General features: G+C 56.8%; 1 protein-coding gene across 2 annotated transcripts in view; it reads right to left on the bottom strand.

The window, feature by feature from the left end:
- Positions 1–19,545, bottom strand: part of Rbp6 (RNA-binding protein 6) — a 282,622-nt gene that overhangs the window by 250,566 nt on the left and 12,511 nt on the right. For both annotated transcript variants that reach the window (XM_025302182.1, XM_025302181.1), the window contains exon 2: positions 8,129–8,170. The gene's annotated coding sequence lies outside the window, so the exon portion shown is untranslated. The remainder of the gene's footprint in view (positions 1–8,128; positions 8,171–19,545) is intronic.

Here is a 19,545-nt window from a genome sequence, read left to right on the forward strand (position 1 = left end):
CATCACGCGAGGAGAGCTTAGCTTATCTCAATGCGACACAACATATCTGAGGCTTCCGTCTCCCGGCCGGCGGGAAAACTACTGTCGGCCGCGACAGGTGGTGCCTTCGGAGCAGCTCGCGGTCAAAGGATTCGCGGGCGTGGTCGGCCGCTCGTTTTAGGAAGTTCCGTCGAAGATTAACTCGGCGATTTATCGCCCGGGGGAAGGTAGATTCGGACGCGCGGTGTAGCTGCGGAAGTGGCTGATCATTAACCACGGTCTATCGTCGTCGTTCCGCGCGACGGTAATTCGTACGGTAACTCGTTCGATCCTCCGCTCGACCCTACCCTCCCGCCCGCCCTCCTCGATATCGCTCGAATTTTTCCTGTCGTTGATGCCCGCTGCAAAATGGCGTATTATTCGCGTCCTCCTCGCGGATTAATCTCGTCACGGTGCGATTAGAAAACGAACAGCGGGTCCGATCGATCACTGCGGAGCGGTGTCGTCGGGATTCATTGTCGGTATCGGCGGGATGAATTAGCGAGAAATTCCGATACCCGACTGTATCTTTTCGACAGTTTCAGTACCCGGACTCGCATATCCACCCCCGCATGGCACATTGACGGGGATCGATACGAGGCGGTCGAGTGACCGCCTCTCGACGCGAGCCGAATTTTTCTTCTTATCGATACTCGCCGCGAAATATTTTATTCGCGTCTTTCTTGATGCTCTCCTACCGCCGCGATTGCGGAATAAATAATGAGCCGGCATCGTCGCCGTCGAGATTCATTAGGATGGAAGCCGATATCGCCGAGTAAGCGCAAGAGATACAGTTTTTTGCACCGGCATTTTTCCATTTGCATTTTTCCAACGCGAGGAGTACCGTCCTGCTGGCGCAGCCCGATCGGGCTCGATATTGGGAAGCAACTAACCGACGCGGTATATTCCGCGGCGGACGCGCCGGCAAAACCGCGACCGTCACTGCGGAACATTAAACTAATATCGCCGAGAGTGGTGTCCTCCCTCGACATGGCCGCGGTGGGGACGCGCGACCTCCAAGCCCCGTGGCTTTCCTTTTTTCCAGCGCGAGAGACAGTCCTCAAGCTCTCCCCCGAGAATCGGCGTGAGACCGTGAGACGCGCGGAATAGCGCGAGCGAAGCGCCGAACAATCCCTGCCGCCGCTCTGGCACGGGGAAACCTTCGGGGACGAAGTAGTGACATTGCAGAGAGAGAGAGAGAGAGAGAGAGAGACACCACTTACGCCGCGCAAACATTCCACCTCCGGGTCATGTCGTCCCCCTTTTTCCGTGTTTCTCGCCCGTATAGCCGGAAGGCCCGCCAACTAGGAGGAAAAGTAGGCGCGTCAGAGCGGCGGAAGAGGAGAGAAGGTTGCGTCGTGGGGTCTCCTCTCGGGGTCGGCCTGTGTCCACAAGGTGCCGAGGGTGGGTGCGGGCGGAGGCGGGCGGAGCGACCGGGGGCTCCGTCGTAGAGTACACAGTCGCCATAACCGACGAGTCGTCGCGCTGAATGACCCGGGCGTGTATAAAATGCATGGGATTTCACTCTAATGCCGACCAGGGAGTTTGCCCGAGAGCGTATTTAGCCGCGGCAGATGTATGTAACAGGTCCCTTTTGAGCCGGTCGGCGCGAGAGACGAAATGGGACCGGGGCCGGGGCCGAAGGATGTGCACACATCCGTAATCCTTGCTCCGCTCGGAATTACGAATAGGCCTCGTGGGAGAACCCCGATAACGCCGGTCGATCCTTAACGCTCAACCCCGACGACTTTCGCGTCGCTTTTATAATCCACGTCGGACGCGCGTGCGCGGACTGTCCGCTCACGCACGCACGCACGCACGCGGTCCGGCAAATCGCGAATGATCGTCGTTCCGCGTTTCCGCAACGTCCGCGACGCGAGCACGCGCGAGCCCCCCTTTTACCGCCTTCGAGCCGGAATCCCAATCCCTCCGGCTTGTTCGTCGCGGTTACTCCGGAGGATCCACGCCCGTCCGCCCGCCCGCCTTGCCGCTTGATACCCCGCGCGATTCATCATCCCCTCATCGTCCCGAGCTGATTAAGTTTTCACGAGTGAGCTTCCGCGCGCGCTCGCGCCCGCGTGCTCCCTACAATCTACATGGAAATCGCGCTGATGGCGGAGATGGCAAGTGTGGCGAAGAATTTTCAACGCTTCAACGTTTACATTAAATGATATCTCTCCGCTGGAATTAACATCGCGCGAGCAGGAGTGCGGGGGGGCGGGGGGGGGGAAGAAAGAAAATATTACAATCGTCCAGGGCCCAGTATAACGTATGGGGGCTTCAATTTAAATATTCATGAAATCTCCATGGTTTGCTGATTACGCTTATACGTTCTCTATGCTAGATATCTCTAAAGTCTCTCTTATTACGCCGCCAAATTAACCTTTAACTAGTCGGACTACCGCCCCCTGCCGCCCCCTCCGCTGCGCCTACAGTGGAGAACGCGTGTAGTGGCTACGTATTTCACCGAAGCCCCGCGCACCCTCGCGCCCAGAATTAAAGCTTAATCGCGTTGGGAGAGAAGAATCTGGCCGGTCGATCGAAGATGCAGCGAACTCGCCGCAATCCCGAACCACGTCCGAGTATCGTCCGTTGGACGCGTATAGTCACGTGGGACGCGTCGCCGCAGATTTTCGCGCACAGTGGGGAACAGCTTTCGAAAATGCGGCGGCCGTGCGCGACATGTGAAGTTCCGCGGAGAAATCGGGATTTTCCGCCGGAGCGGCGAGCCGGGAGATTTTCCGCGCGAGGCGAAGTCAAACAAATCATATAAGATAACATTAAGGCGCGGCTGCGACGGCGGAGGGACGGGCGTCGGCGTCGCGCGCGCGCGCGCGCGCGAGCGATCGAGAGCCGCCGGGTATCGACGAGATATATACTTGGCACCCCGCTCGAGTCGAGTGGGTGGATATCTCTCGACGAAGGAAACAAAACGGGTTCGTGAAAGGAGGAGCACGCGGGGCGGCTGTGAGGGCACGTAGGTGCTGGAGGAGACATCGCTTCGTGTGGTGGACGAAGGGGGACAAGAGGGGGGGAGAGAGAGAGAGAGAGAGAGAGAGAGAGAGAGACGGGCAGAGTGAGAAAGAGCGAGCGAGAAGGGCGTGCGAAGGGAAGCTGAACACCCTGGGGAGCCGACAGCTCGTTACGCGAGACGTGGTGCAACTATCCCCGGTTTTCCCATCCTCTCTTCCTAGACTCTCCTCTCTCTCTCTCTCTCTCTCTCTCTTCCTCTCTCGCTCTTTCACTCGCCGCCCATCTCCCCCTCGGCCTCGCTCTTTCTCCTTTCTTTCAGTCTGGATCTATCTTCGTCTCGTCTGCTCCTCTCTCTCTCTCTCTCTCTCTCTCTCCTTCTTTTTCTTTATCCCTCTTGTTCGCATCTCTATTTTCTCTCCGTTCTCCGCGATACCTCTCGAGCTTACGACGGTCGGAGTAATGTCCCTCCCCCGCCTCCTCCTCCTTCTCCTTCGCTCACCCCGTCGACCCGCGTGTAGCGCCTTGTGTATCCTGCGTGTACGTATTACTACTCAGTAACAAGTGGGTATTATACCGCGGGGTTGGCGATGCCATTACTGTCCCGAGCGGCCCGGCTGCCCCGGCTAAAGGGTCGCCGTCGCGCCATCGATGCCGGGCGCAGGGTTTATGCGTCGCGCTAGTTACACGCGTATCCCTTATACGCCACGTCGATGCTCGCCGTAGTTTTGCAGATCGTGGTTACGACGCGAGTTATCGCGAGCTGTCGCGGCTCCGTGCTTGCTCGCTTCTCGGCTAACTGAATAGACGCCGCGCGCGCAAATAGCTTCGCGACGCCTGTCCTTTCGCCGATGAGACGGGGACACGTGTGATCACGCGGGTTGAAATTTTCGCTATCTGCTGGCGGCTGCCGCCGTCGTCGAGTCCACGCGTCTCGGGATTTAACGTTGATTACTCGGACACGTCGCGGAAACGGCTCGCTGCGTGTCGTCGAGCTTCCAAAATTTGCTCTCACAGAGCAAGCTGAGAGAGTCGCGAGAACAGTATAATAATACGGATAATGCGGAGCAGTAATTTTGACGATATATCCTTCCAAGCGCGCGCGCGCGTGCGATATATTTGATCCTTCTTCCGAGGGAGTGAGTGCACCCCCGCAGACCGTGCCGATTAATATTCCCGATTAAAAATGGCTATCTAATTGCCGCGAGCGTCCCATTCGTTTCTTCGGCCACGAAACTTCCAGACAATTATCTGAAGTACACCTCGTATTTTCCCGAAAAGCGGGAAAAATCCTTGCCGCGCGGCTGCCTTTTTTCGTGCGTCCGCCGCGAAAGGAGAGCGAAGCACGGTGGCCGCGACGGAGCGGCGAGAGCGCAGCGAGAAAGCCAAAGAGAGAGTGAGCGAAGAACGAGCGAGAGTAGAAAGAAAGAGAGAGAGAAAGAGAGAGGAAAGGAGGAAGAGAGAGAGAGAGAGAGAGAGAGAGAGAGAAGGGCACGGTAATGACTGTCGCTACTTTTCCGCCGTGTCGGAAGCGCATTGCGCCATTTCCGTCAGACCGGAAGTGCGGTAACAAAGCGCTTCCGGCGTGCGGTCTCAAGGAGGTTGTTACGAGGAGCGCGCGCGCGCGCGCACGCGGGAGCACTCGGTGACATTTCAATGAACTTTGCGGCGGGTAGCGTTCTCTTCCTAAAGTTCAGCGGGTCTAACGTGCGTTTCGGGTGTTGACGAGCCGGCGGTATTAAGTGTCCTATTGTGCGACTCCGCGCGCTCCGCGAGCGATATTAACTCGACTGCCGTCGCGCGGCGATTCGAAGCGAGGCGGAATCGCGCGCGCCGTGTGTAGCCGAGCAAAGTCGCGGAGCAATTAAGCGCCCTCCGCTACTCTTCCAACGAGAAAAGACATTCGTTAGTCGAAGGAGCCGCCGCTCGTTTCCGCGGCACGCGCTACGCGGAAACGCGTGCGGCGAGTCGCGCGCGCTCGCGCTACAAATCGCGGGAATTGCGTCGGGAGGAACCGTCGCGGAGAATAATAACACGTGTTTGCCAGCAGAGTTCACGCGGGCGACCCTCCTGACAGGCGAGAGATGTGCTTCTTTTATGCACGAAGCAGCGAAAAGTTTGGAAGGTCGCATATGGGAACCCTTGCCAGGCGCTTTTACGAGCCCTTTAACTTTCCGTTGTTTTTGATTTCGCCGAGAGCCTTTCATCATTTCTGTGTCCCCCCCCTCTCTCTCTCTCTCTCTCTCTCTCTGTCTCTCTCATGTAATTGCGAAGAACGGACAAAGTTTTTGTTCGTGTAAATGTAGACGAGAAAAATGTTCACGCGACAACGTGCGCGCACAGCTTTGCGTTCCGTCTGTAGCTCGCAGTCGCTCGCGATCACGCACGTTTCCAGCGATGTGACCTGAACGAAGCGAGCGCGCTGTGAAACGACGGGAGAGCGTTTCTTCTCCGACCGAGAGCGACCTCGCGAACTGCGGAGTTATCGTATCGCGCGAATCGCGCCAAACGCACACGCGAACGGCTGCTTTCCTGGCACTGGCTCCGATCGCGAAGCGCGCCCCACAGCGGCATAACTTTCTCAGAAGAGCCTCGTACAGTGCGAAGGCGCGGAATAAAGGTGGCGGTCTTAGGAGGCCGGTGTGTTATTTTATGAAAATTGCATCCCCCGTGCGCGTTCTCTTCTCCTTGCGAAGCGCGCAGAGCGCCGCGTACGTTACACCGCAAACATATATTACGTGCATCGCGCGCGATTAATGCGGCTGTTGTGTTATTTCGAATACCGCGCATTCGCGCATCAACTTGCACACGGCCCGCGGGATAAATTTCATACACCGTATTCCCGAAAGAGAGGGGGAGCGAGAGAGAGAGAGAGAGAGACCTCGCCGCAATCTGAAAATTCCAGTCGCAGAATCTGAAAATTCCGGCTATACGGAGGGCTCCGTTTGTGCGGAGCGATCGATACGGCGATCGCGTTGCGAAAGGTTAAATTCTATCACCCGGTGGATGCAGCAAAACGTAATAATTCAGCAAACACGATGGCGCGCATTAATGACGCACTAATGAGTGACGCATTAATGACGTCGGAAATATCTGCTGGACAAGTAACGCGCGACCGAGATTCGAGATCGCAAGCCTCGGCGAGATGGCGCACGGGTGGTCGGCCAGCGATTTCTTCGCGTTCGAGTGAACGACGTGTTCAGGACGTCAGCAGGAGGAGAAGAGCTGCAGAGCCTGGACGCGAAGGATAAAATTAATATTTTCGGCGTTGCAAGAATCCGCCCCCAAGACCCCTGCGCGTTGCAAAGTTGCGCCCTCCTGCTGCTATCGCTGCCCTCCCCTCCGCCCTCCCGTCTTACGTCATATCTCGAGAACACTTTATTTCTCACGATTAAAGTTCCGAAGTCGCGGCACGCGAAATTTTGGCAGACATTTGCCGTCCGTGATAAATAAGCTCCGCTAGGAACTTCCAGACGCGGCACACGCCAGGCCGTCCTTACGTAACACAAAAGCGAGTGACATTTGTCCGGGCTGCAAGTCCGTATGAAAGGAGAGCGTTCCATTTCTCACGAGAGAGAGAGAGAGAGGGATTCAAGATTTTCTTTGCCTCGGCTCGCGCCGACACAAACGTCGTTCGATACCGGATTGTTGAAGCGCGCGATTATCAACGGCGCGGCGTCCACTGTGTCGCGATTTCGGCTACGCGTCGTAAATCATGTCCCTTCGGATTCTACCACCGAAATAAAACGTCGGGGCCGTGGTCACGAGAGGTCGAGTGGCGGCCGGGAGTGGGGGGAGGGGGGAGGGGAGAGAGGGGGGAGGCCGGGGGCGCGCGCGCGCGCACGCACGCGTCGTAAAAACGTAAAAATGCGACGGTAGGCAAAGGTAAGAGAATAGCGCCGAGGGAGATACTGAGAGTCCGGCAAACAGAGAAAGAGAGAGAAAGAGGGTGTGGGAGAGGAGGAAGGAGAAGGATAGAGAGAGAGAGAGAGAGAGAAAGAGAGAGGGAGAGCGAGAACCCGCCACCACGAGGGTGAGAGATCGGCAGGGACGGCGAGAGTGGGCACAATTAAAATTAGCGCAATTCAGTCACTCGCCGGTAATTCGCGTGCCTGGCATTTATATTATTAAGTCGCGCGAATTTCTCTCGCCACTTCACCCCCGCCGTCGCTGTGTGTGCGTGCGTACGCTCGCCACCCCCGTCGGCGTCTCCCACTCGCTTCCGAGCTAGCCGACCCATCCGCTATCCTTTTCCTCTCCCGGTCGGTGTAAGCCGTCGGCTACGCGCACTTTTCATCATGTCGTCCTTTCTCTCGCGCGTTTTCTCGATGCGCGTTTTCCGAACGTCGTCGCCTCGTCGCCGCGATTATTCGCCGGCGAGGAAGTAATTCCGGGTTTCGAAGTGAATTACGTCTAATTGCTCTTATTGCGAGGACGAGACGGCTTTATTATTCCCTCTTCAATCTCGCCCTCCGACCGTTCGCGCGCGCCGTCATTTGACTTTTCAAGCTCGCACCTCTCCGCCGCCGCTCTCTCCCCCGCGGTCGTCCTCCACCACCCGGGGGGCGGCTGCACCGCCGAAGCTGCCGCCGCCGCGGACGCTTCGCCGCCGTGTTTCCACGTCCGTGCTTTTTTCACGTGCGGTAAAAACACGGCGTTCCAAATGAACGTAGCCCGAGCCGAGGCTGCGAGTAATTCTCGTTAACCCGCTATTTCACTTCGCCGCGCAGCGCAGCGCAGCGCAGCGCAGCGCAGCGCAGCGCAGCGCAGCGCAGCGCCGTCGGCCGTCGGAGAGATTGGTACGATAAACGTCAGCGTCAGCTCGTTCGCGAATGGACGAGCCCCGTACCGAATATCTCCGCGTTAGAGCCGTTTCCGATGAAGTTTGCATTGCCGTGATTTCCGGCGCTAATATTTACGGGATTAAGCCACTGATAGGACCGCCGATGGAATATCTTTCTCCCGATAACTCCGCGGCGACGCTGCCACGCGCGCGCGCGCGCGCGCGCTCCGCTCATGTACTCTTCTCTTCCTTTTCCTTGATGAATCAGCTCTCGGTCACGCGCACGCACGCACACATACGCATCACGGAATTCGATTTAAGGTAGACTTTGGCCATCAGAAGTCGGCATCAGCTTACCTTTGGATGTGTTCTCCTAGGAAACGCTACCTTTGGGTCGATCTGAAACGAGAAAACGTCGAAATTGAGAATGTGAAATTCCTGGGAGTTCAATGGGCAAGAATGTATATCGCGAAGCAACGGGAAAAAAATTCGCAACTCGGTGTCACGCGACGGATAAACCTCGAACTAGCTCGCGATTCGCGCACCACCTCGCCGAGGGAGAGAATGCGCAACCGCGGAAAGAATATTACGCGGCGCTCCCCCGCTCGGATACAAACTCGCAAACAAATCTTATTCGCTCGAGAGTATTCGCAGCGGCTAGGCTAGAGAGAGAGAGAGATAGAGAGACAGAGAGACAGAGAGAGAAACAAATATGAAAATACGTATTATACGCGAGCGCAGTGGGAAAACGCGGAAAAGGCGGGAAACAAGAATGAACGAACGAACAAAGGGAGAGAGGCCCTCGCTGGGCTGTTTTCCCAGTTGAAATCCCCATTACAATTAATTACATAGTAATAAAGAGTAGGTGTACTCGAGAACTCCGAGTCGGCTAACCGAACTCTCGGTTGCCCTTGCCCTCGCCCTTCGTCGCCGCCGCCGTCGCTGTCTAGCGGTGGGGCCGCCTCTTTTCACTTCGCGGACGATCCCGAGGGGGATGAACACCCCGGCTAAGTCGGACGTAAGCGCACCTTACGTTCCGCGCTCCGGCTAAAAAGCGAAGGCTGGAACCGTCTTGAGAAAGCCGGGAAACTTCCGCCCGCTCGCTCGCTCGCTCGCTCGCTCGCTCGCGACAGCCGCGTAAATTTCCAAGCCGCCGCGCCGGCGCGGAACGCTCTCTCCTCTTTGTTCGCCGATTTCTTTCCGGACCCCCGCAGCCCCCCGCCGTTTAACGCTCGTCGCGGAAAGACGTGTAATTCCGATCGATAGCGGTGCGCGACGTGTCCAAGGTGACGCGGCTGTTAAAAAGTCCCCGCGCGTTCCTTCCGCGCGAAGGATTTTATCGCGCGATTAGATTCTCCTCGCGAAGCAGCGTCTTGGCGACGTGGCGCGATCTATACGTGCCCGCCCCCCGCCCCCTCCTCATTAACATCCGGGAGCGAGATGACGGCCATTTTGGTGGTAGTTGCCGTGTGTCACGGATTCAGATGACGCGTCGTTATGCCAAATATCCATCTAGGATATTTCCGAGCGCTCCGCTCGTCAAAGGACCTAATCTCGAATTTCCGAACTGTTGCCGCTCTCGACGCGGCGAATAGGTCTATTTATGCTCATTAGTGATGCTTTCGGGTCACACGACTTCGTCATTAGGGCCGTCACACTGCGTCACACCGTGTTTTCCTTTTGACCAGCCTGCGGTCCTGCTCCGTATTTCTTGGCGTTTTGTCGCGTTTGCCCGCGTATTTGTAGTCGATATCGGTAAAGCGATTATTCCAGAGTCTATATGAGTCTCGCATCCGTTACACCGCTAATACGAGAGCTAATCCTCCTCTCCCCCCTCCCCCCCTCCTCTCTCTCCCCGTAGGGACGTATTTTCCGCCCGTACTTTATCCCTTATAAGCGGCACGCGGTGGAACGGAGTCGCAGTGGATGTTGGGAAAAACAAACAAAGATCCTTTAATTTAACCGGTGTGTTAGCAAGGCGATCAGATTCTCGCGATCGCGTTGCTGAGATTTTTCGTTGAGCAAACGCGTGTAAGTAAGTAAATTGAGTATCGCACACGCTCGTCGGGACGCCCCGTTGCAGCGCAATCGCCGGCGCGCACGGCGAGCCGGGAAATCTCGATCTTTGCGTTTCTTCGTCCCCGCGAGACGACGATCGCGATCTCGAATTATTTTATCGAGGCGCCGCGAGAGCTCTTCCCAGCACGCGCGCGTGTCCGCTTGTAATTAGCTCCGAGAGAAAGAGAGAGAGAGAGAGAGAGAACGCGCGCGCCACTTGAAAAAGCAGGAAGAAAAGGGCAAAGAAAGAAAGAAGGAAGCAAAGAGTATATTCTTGCGCGCCCGCGCGCGAGCGAGCGAGCGGAGGGGGCGAGTTTTACTACCCTTGCGCGCGAGCTCTCTCGCAACGGAGAGCGGCCGGCACCCCGGGCGGTGGAAGCCACGAACGTGGTAATGACAAGCAAGAGAACCCACCCTCCCGCCGCCGCCGCCGCCGCCGCCATCAGCACCGCCAGCACCGTCACCGTCATCATCCACCCCGACGATGCGGCTTTCTCTTTCTCTCTCTCTCTCTCTCTCTCTCTCTCTCTCTCCCTCTCCCTCTCTCGTCCCGGCTCTCTCGCTCTCTGTCCCTGTACTCGGCAACCACTCCCGTTTGCATAATCCCCTACGGCGAAGTTCACACCGGTCGCTCGCACGCTCCCGGACGAGAGGCGTCTCGACGTCGTCCTCGTCCTCGTCCTCGTCGTCATCGTCGGCGACGAGAGACGGGAGACGAGAGAGAGAGAGAGAGAGAGAGGGAGAGAGAGTGAGGGGAGGAGAGAGGGAGGGAGGGAGGGAGTCTTTCCGCCGTTCTTTCGCTTTGGTAATACCTCTTCTTCTGATCTCGCCTTCCGATACGCGGAAGAGATGGGAGGGGATGAAGAAAGTGCCTCTCAAACTTCGCTACTGCACCCGCAGGAGCTATTTGCAACGGATTTCGCGGTACATGTCGTACACCGGATACGAAGTTGCGAGCTACGACTATGGCGCGGATATATCGGTATGTTGAAACTAGAACACAGCAGCCAATGACACGCGTGGCTCGCAGCGTGGCGCTGGCTAGCAGAGGGAGGGGGAGGAGAGCGAAGGAAGAGGCGGCGGTTAATCAGTCAGTTGAGAGCTGATTCTTTGTGACGTTCGGCAAATAATTCGATCTCCGGAGATTTTCCCTCTCGCGACGGCGCGGCGACCTGCGCGACGGAATCCGCCGATGCTTAATTCCAGATCGCTTCTCGGCCCGTTTCTCGTCAGCTTTCCCGCGTCGGCTGTTTCGCCGTAGAATCTCACACAGCGTGTGCTCGTGTTAAAGGACTCTTGTCCTCGAGCGCGAGAAAAGCTCTCTCGTCGGCTTCGCGCACGTCGAAATGAGGGCAGTACACGAAGATATCGTTACAACTTTGCACGAAGGTGCACGAAAGTAAAGTCTATTATCTCTATATCCGATAGACCCGAGGAGAGTCCTGAATTTAATGTAGCTATCTCGAACTGATGAAAGTCGAACTTTCGACTCGCGAGATCTCCCGCGCGGGTCTGTTGAAATTGCACGGCGCGCGGTGATAGATGGCGAGGCGACGGCATCTGCCTTTTCGTAATCACTTTCCGCTATCTTACGTAATAGACGTTTGTCAACTAGACGCGAATCGTGGCCGCTCAGTCGATCAACGTGAGGGCCTTCGATGTGCTATTCATTCGATTCGTTTCACCGGACGATGGTTTCGCGCGGACAGAACAGAGAGTCGGTAGCGGGGAGATATCGAGAAAGCGAGAGGGCAGGCGGAAGGCAAGCGAGAGAGAGAGAGAGAGAGAGAGAGAGAGAGAGAGAGAGAGAGAGAGAGAGAGAGAGAGAGAGAGAGAGAGAGAGAGAAGCGGAGGAGAACGTGGGTGCGTGGAAAGTAAGGAGAGAAAGAAAACGTCGTCGGGAACGGAGAGATAGCATTACCGAGAAAAATCGAGAGGCTCGAAGCCATTTTCGCAAACATAACCCAGTTACCCGATATCTCGCGAAATGATCGGCCGCCAACCATCGTCGTCCTCGTCGTCGTCGACGTCGCCGTCGACGACGACGACGACGACGACGATAGAAATTCAATCTGGTTGGCACGCCTGGAAATTGGAAGAGCCACCTACCCCTGGATGCTTCTGCCCTGAAGGGGCGCGGTAGAAAGGAGAGCCTCGAGTCGGATCGGGAGCATTTGGAAAAGTAATTCACGACGCCATTCTTCGCAACTACCCCTCTTCCCTGTCCCGCGCCGTGTCGCGTCGCGTCGCCACCCCCGTCGCGACCGTAAGCGGTCTCGCTCCGAAACCTCAATCCACCCTCCCCGCCCTCTCCCCCTCCTCCCCCCTCTGCCCCGCTAGCTCTCTCTCGCCCGATGCGAACTGCATCCGCGGATAACGCGAACGAGAAATTTCACAGGCGAACTCGCGCTAATTCCGTAGGAATTCGAATGCTGGTTACACTGTTATACGAGGTATGTGGCCGCGCGTACTCGCTCGCACCAAAGACAGGGGGGGAGACGCGGAAATGGCCGCAGAGGCCGTATAACGTTAAAGTTTCAATTATAACGGCGAGAACGAATGACCCGCGGGCTCGAATTACGCGGGGGTTGCGCCGAATTCCAAAGCCCCCCCCCCCTCGGCGTTTGTCCTCGCGAAGAAGCGAAGACAGAAAATCATTCTTGACGATCCCCACCCCCCTCCTCCTCCCCGTCGACGACATATTTCGCGCAGCTTAGCGTAGGTATCGATAGCGCTGCCGTCATTCGTGACATTCCGCGTGACGGACGCTGTTATTCGTTGTTCCCACGAGAAACGACACTGAGAGAGAAAGAAAGAGGAAGAAGAATCGTTCGCGCTTTCTTCGCGATCATCGCGGCTTTTAACATCTCGTACGGCGTGTTCGTTTTTTCGTCGGCTCGTTAGCTGTTTAAACAGAGCAGCGCGCGCTCTCATCATTTATTTCCACCCCCGCGCGGCGGTTTCCCCGCTCGGACAACATCGAGCTCTCGCGCGCGGAGACACGACGACGACGACGTCGGACTCGTCGTCGATAGAGACAACGAGAATTCACCGACGATGTCGTGTTTGGCGACGTGAGGCTTTGGAGACGAGAATTATTATTAAATTTCGGAATCCGCGCGCGCGCGTCGATTCGTTTCCACCTTCCCTCGCCGCCCCCTCCGCCCCTCCCGCGCCACCGATGTCGGCGGCGGTGTGGCGTTTGCCCGCCTCAAATACCCGATTAATTCGCTCGGCAAATTAAAGGCAAATACGCGACTGCGATTTTGCAACTGATCATTTCTACCGTGCCGAACAGTCGGTGCTTTTTACCGCTTCCTTCCCGTTATTTCATCGTCGTCGTCGTCGTCGTCGTCGTCGTCGTCGTCGTCGTCGTCGTCACGAGGGGTGGCATTTTATCTAAGAGCGTTTATGGAGAGGAAACGCTTAGCAAGGGACGTGACTTCCCCCGGATTCATTAACTCGCAGGAATGATTATTAAAGGTTGAATCTTTTTTACGATCCGGACGCGGCCGTCGCGTGCGAGCGGCGAGCCGATTACACGCGGAAGCAATTTTATAGAGAAAGTTACTGCGCTACTTTGTAGCCGAGGTTGCGTATCGACGTTGCGACCTCTAATTAGTCAGCCTTTCCCTTCGTACGATCTCTTCGTTCTTTTTCCCCCTTTTTATTTATCCACTTATCTACTTAGCACACGGAGTCGAAGTCTGCTATTGAGCGATTCTCTGTACGTTTGTCGAAAGAGATCGCGACGTTTATAGTGAGATAAACTCCAACGCCGACATTCTACTTTCGTACTATGAACGCGGCAGAATCGAAGAGAATTTATGCGAAACGAAAAGCCACGCTTTCGCCCCGCGTATCTTTGTCGAAAATTCGACAACTATTGAGCGAGTACCGTATTAACAGTCGTTACCCGTCGAGACTCGTGCCAAGCTCGCCCCCGAAAGTCGCCCCTCGCGCGAGATGCTCGGATCGGAAGTGGTCGAGAGAGATCTTTATAGTCGGACGGATTTTCCAGTGGAATCTCGCGCACAACGTACGCATCGCGATTCCATCGAGGAGCTCGCGCCCGACTTTGAACTCGAGTCTGCGTGATCTGATTTGCGACGAGACTCTCTCAGGCGAGAACTGTCAACGCGCCCCGCGAGCCTAACACGGGCCCCGTAAACAAAACCTAGTTTCGTCATTCTCACCCTCGTTGTGTCTGGCCGAGACTCGGGGGAGATCAATGCACGTGTACAAAAGCGCGAGCGCACGATTCGACGCTGAATTTTTAATCCATAGACTCGCGCACGCTCCTCTCTCGTCGTCAGCGACGCGTTCGTCCGCTATAACTCGGGTCTTTGAACGAAACGGCTGCCTTTGTCATTCGCGCGCGCGCGCGCTTCTCCTCTTTTTCCTCTCCTAGTTTCATGATGACGGAATCGTCGTTTCATTCCCGTCCTCGTCCATCTCATCCCTCTCACCTGACTTTGGCACGTCCGCGTGGCGCCGCGCGGAGGAAGCGTTCTCCCTCAGCGAGCGCAGTTGCGCACAGGTCCAAGTTGACAAGGACAGAACGCAACAACATTCCGGGTCATCCGAGATTCCTTCGATTTCGCGTGATCGGCAGAGAGAGAGAGAGAGAAGAGAGACAGAGAGACGCGTGGGTGCCGCAATTTTGCGGGACTTACGTGCGCGGATAATAAAAAGAAAAAGAAGAGCTCCGCGCGTCACACGCTGACGCACTGGAAATAAAAAAAAGAGGAAGAAGGCGGGGAGGGAGGAGAAAAGCCGCGCGAACGGCGACGCGGCGGCGACTATTATTCTTTTCATGCAACTACGGATTGCAACGCGCGTCGGGCAAGTGCGACTACGCTATATATGCACTGGCGGATCGGCCGGTCAGTTATTACGCGGGACTGAGCGATTGCTTTTAATATTCGCGCCAGCTGCTTCCCCAGGCTCCCCTCGCCCCTGCGCGCCTTGTTCACTTCACGATTCCGCCGCGACTACCGTCAAGATGTATAGGCCGATAAAAATGGACTCCCGCTTCGATCCGGCGCGCACATTATTTCTCGCGCGGGCGCGGGCGCGACGAATGCGTCGTTATTGCGATGTCGACCCCCGAGGCGAGCCCCCGGAAACTCTCGCCAATGGAAATCCGTCCCGCTGGACGACGAAAGAGTCCCGCGCTTAATGCGGTTTCATCGTTCGCCGGCGCGAGAGCTGAAATTTTTAACGGGACTTGCGCGCTCTCGCGCGCGCGCGCGAAAAAGGAGCAGAGAAAAGCGAGCGAGAGGGAACCCGATCGCGCCGAATGAAGGCGCGGATTTGAGTATTTCTTTTTTTTCTCTTTCTTTCTTTCTTCCTTTCTCTTGCTTTCTCTTTCTCCATATACGTGCTCCAATCGGACAGGGAGACAATTTTATATCGCTCTTGGGGTAGTCGCGAAAGTCCACCGGCGCGATTCGCTCGACAGCGCGGCCGAGGCCGGGGCGGGGCGGGGGGGGGGGGAAGGGGGATATTCTACATCTTGGTCGAAGTTTCGACGGCAAAGCGCTTGTTTCATTTTTCGAGCAGCGACCTCTCCCACGCTTCCTCGGCTTTTTAATAACAAGGCTTGTCAGAAGTCACCCCGACAGCGTCACCGGCATTCGGCGCCAGCCAATATCGCGGCACGATGTACGCCTTTAACGGCTGCCGCGCGCGCGCGCGCGCTAGGTGGGCTCTTTTACACCGGGCGGCGATAGAACGGCGAGAAATATGAAAGCGCGCGAATAACTTAATGATTAAAAAGGTCACCGCGCAGTCATCGCGGACGCATGAAATCGCGACGCGTCGTCAAGCGTATCGAGAACGCGGAGAATCATTCACCCGGCTAACCCGACGACGCGTTACATATCGCGAGGGAGCGGCGAAAGAGCTTCGCTACGAAAGCTTCGTTGCGAAAGCTCGCCGCCGACGAGTGCAATGAAAAATCCACAAGACGGATCTCTCTCTCTCTCTCTCTCTCAAATCGACAGGCGCGCGTGCTTTCGTGACGCTCTCGGAAGTATGAGAGTCTGTAAAATTCAGCGGCTCGCGGCTACGGCCATCTGATATTCTACCATGCAGCGGGGGAGGAGGAGGAGGAGGAGGGAAGCAGAGGACGGGAAGGGGAGGGAGGGAACAATGAATGTCCCAGGGGCCGGCGGGGCCGTCATTTTCGCGGATTACTCGTCGCAAGTGCGAGTCGGCGGCCGAGCGCGCGATCGCCGGGCAACTTCATCTTCGGCGAACAATGAAATGCCCACTGTCGATTCCGCGAACATCGGGATCTCTCGCGGGCCAAGTTATCGAGGGGTCCAGCAAGTCGGACGGCCGGCGGAGGGGGGCGGAGGCGGGCTACTCCGGAAACGATCTCTCGAGAAACTCCGGCGCGTAACGGCGGCAACGGCGACAACGAGAGGAGGGAGGAGGACGTTGCCTCGCCGAGCGCTCGCGCGAGCTCGCGCGAGCGAGCGCTCGGCGGAGAGCTCGGGACGAACAGTGACAAAACAATTAAGCAACTCATAACTGCCTGGCACAGGCGCTCTCCGGACACCGTTCTCCGCTCCGTGCTTGCGTCAAAGTGTCACGGCCAACGAGGTCTACCAGACCGAGCCGAAATTACAACTCGCGAGGGCGTGTAGCGGGCATAATATCCCTTTCGCAAACTCGCGTCTCACCGCCGCGCGCGCGCGCGGAAGAAGGCACCACCGGCGCTTCGAGAAACTCGGGGAGTTTATCGAACGGTCGCGGAGCATCGACACACTCGCGCCGAAATTTCACGCCAGCGCGAGGTATAACAAGCTCGCGGCGAACCCGGCGAAGACGGAGGACCGAGCAACGAGACGTCGCCCTCGGCGAAAGCGCCCCGCTTGAGAATCGTCGCTCTTGGGGGGCGGTGTGTCTTGGGTTCGTTGATTTCGCACCGCGTTACAACGGGGGGGTTGTAGCGCATTAGTCGGAGGGTGAATTTGGCTCGAGTAGCCAAGGACGTACAGTCCCGCCGAGAGGCGGGAGAGATGCTCAATCGGAGATTGCGCGTCGGATGACAAGGATCATAATCACACCCTGATGATCGTCACAGGTGCGCGCCCGGTAAGAGCGAACATCCGAAAGCCCCATCTCTGGCGCGAGCGAAACGACGTCGGGGAAATTCCGCGCGCAAAGAACGACGAGTGTCCGAAAGAAGGAGCGCACGCGAGCGCGCTGATGTTTCCCGTTTCTATTGGGATACCTCGAGAGAGGGCTTTTGTGTGGGACGAAGGAATTCGACCGGGCTGAGAATCGGGCGAGCCGGTGCGGCCGGCGGAGGCGGCGGCGGCGGCGGCGAAGAAACGGCGCAGTCGAGAACGTTTCGACGAAGTGGGCGAGAGAGAGAGAGAGAGAGAGAGAGAAAGAGAGAGTGAGTCTGGGAGGAATTACCGAAAGCGTTTCATGCTCTCTCCCATGCCGGTGACGCTGTTCGCCCGGCACGTCAATGCTCCCGGGCGATAAAGTGCTTTTCTTTACGAAGCCACCATCCGTCGCACAAGCGCGGCCAATCAGGCGACAATGGCTCGTAAATTCGAGCCAATCAGGAGGGAAAGCCGAGACGTGACCGCGACCACGGCGCGCGATATTGCTTATGAATTATTTAAGCGGCCGGAACAACACGCCGCGCTTCCGTCTCCCGCGCGCTCGTCTGTTTTGATTTCGCGAGCACGACGCCGTAGGCTCTCTCTCTCTCTCTCTCTCTCTCTCTCTCTCGGTAGGCGCGCGCGTTCAGGCTTCGTCTAAACGAACGTCAATCGCTTCTTCCTCAAGGTCTCAGCGGGACGGCAGCAGCTCTCTTCTCGCTTCTCTTCGTTCGCGTGGGTTTCGCGCGACGCGATTAATCACCGCGTGATTAATCGCGTCTCCTCGTGTTTCACGAATATCATGTGGGCGCAGCAGACGACGAAGAGGGTGAATGCGAGATATTGAAAATTCAGAGGGCGCGGAATTCATCGGGGCTCAGCGGAGGCCGAGGTGAAACCGACGACACACACCGAATTGTCGCCGACAATTCGGGCGCGCTCGCGAGCAAGAAGGCGAACTATGCAATTAACCGGCAAGTTTCGACTTCGATTCGATCGAGGACACGCTTTCGCGTTTCCAGCAGCCTCCCCAATTCCTGACTCTGCCTAACGGCTTACTCCGTGGGAAAACCCGCAGCGTCTCTCCCCCCCCCTCCCCCCGGCCCTCCCTCCGCCGACTGTGGATTATTGCACATTGTCCGTGAGACGACGCCGCCCCGAGAACTCGCCATTGATTTTCTAACGATTACTTAAGACTTTCGCCGGCGCCTCGCGCGCTCGCGAACTTGTGCGATGGATTATAATGTTTTTCTTTCGTAACTATCTCTCCTCTTGCTCCTCCTCCTCCTCCTCCTCCTCCTCCGTCTCCCGTGTGTATTTTCCATGCGCCATTAAGCCCCACATTCGGAAGCAAGTCACCGGAGGAGGAGGAGGAGGAGGAGAAGGAGGAGGAGGAGGAGGAAGAGGAGGAGGGGGGAGGAGAGGCGCCGTGTGTTAACTCTTAAAACTCTGGCGAACTCGGCTGTGCGCGGCAACGAAATTCCGACGTAGCGTCGCAGCGCTCCCCGGGGAAGAGTTCGCTAATAATTTTCGACATTCCCCAACTCCTAGGGGGCTGCACCCTCAGCTTCTATTTTTCTATCTTTGCACATGATTGGGGGAAAAGTTTGCTTAAATCGACGAATCGACAACGAAGGAATTAAAGCGCGTCCCGCGTCTGAAGAAACGGAATCTCTCTCTCTGTTTCTGAGATAAAAATTTGCTCCGCGAAGCTTCGCCCCTCTCTCCCTCCTTTCCTTTCTTTTTTTCAAATTTCCTGTTCGATGATACTAGTCGGAGGTACTCGCGAGTAACGGCATTAATTCGCGTCGTATCCTCGCACGCTCGCCCGAGCTCCTCAAGTCGAGCCTCGGTCTCATTACACAAATTGGCACAGCGCTAGACATCCCGCACGTAGCGTGAAAAACCCGTCGCGCGCGCGCGAGAACTTCTTCCGTTCTCTCTCTCCTCCTCCTCCTCCTCCTCCTCCTCCTCCTCCTCCTCCTTCTCCTCCTCCTCCTCCTCCTCCTCCTCTGCCGTCTCCTCGTTGCTGGGCGCGCACCACGTCCGGAACTTTTATTCGCACGGATCTTCCCCGTCGCGCTTCCTCCGCCGAGAGGAGGCAACCGAGCGAGGTGAAAGCAAAACGCGCGATTCAGACGTGCGCTCTCGCGCGCGTCGCTGATTACATTCGTAATTATTATGACGTGTTAATACGCGCGTAGCAGCCGCTCGCTGAGCTCAATAGATCTCCCGGCCTGTCCCTCCTTCAACCAGCTTCCGCGGATGGCGGAGCAGAGAGAAGGAGATGGATAGATGGATGGATAGTGAGATAGAGAGAGAGAGAGAGAGAGGGGGGGGGAACAGAGAGGGAGAGAGAGCCGCGCGTTATAACGTCTCCCCCGCAGAAACATTCCCGTCGCTCGGCCTGACGAGCTTTGTGTGCTCTCTCCTTTTCTCTTTCTCTCTCTCTCTCTCTCTCTCTCTCTCTCTCTCTCTCGCTCTCCGAATGCCTCGCACGCATCCTGTCCTCTCTCTCTCTCTCTCTCTCTACGCTCTCGCTTCTCTCCCTTCGTACTTTCCATTTCGACGTCACGTCCCGCCTTAAAC

Source organism: Harpegnathos saltator, unplaced genomic scaffold (genome assembly GCF_003227715.2).
Source record: "Harpegnathos saltator strain DR-91 unplaced genomic scaffold, Hsal_v8.6 scaffold47, whole genome shotgun sequence".
Taxonomy (NCBI): Eukaryota; Metazoa; Arthropoda; class Insecta; order Hymenoptera; family Formicidae; genus Harpegnathos; species Harpegnathos saltator.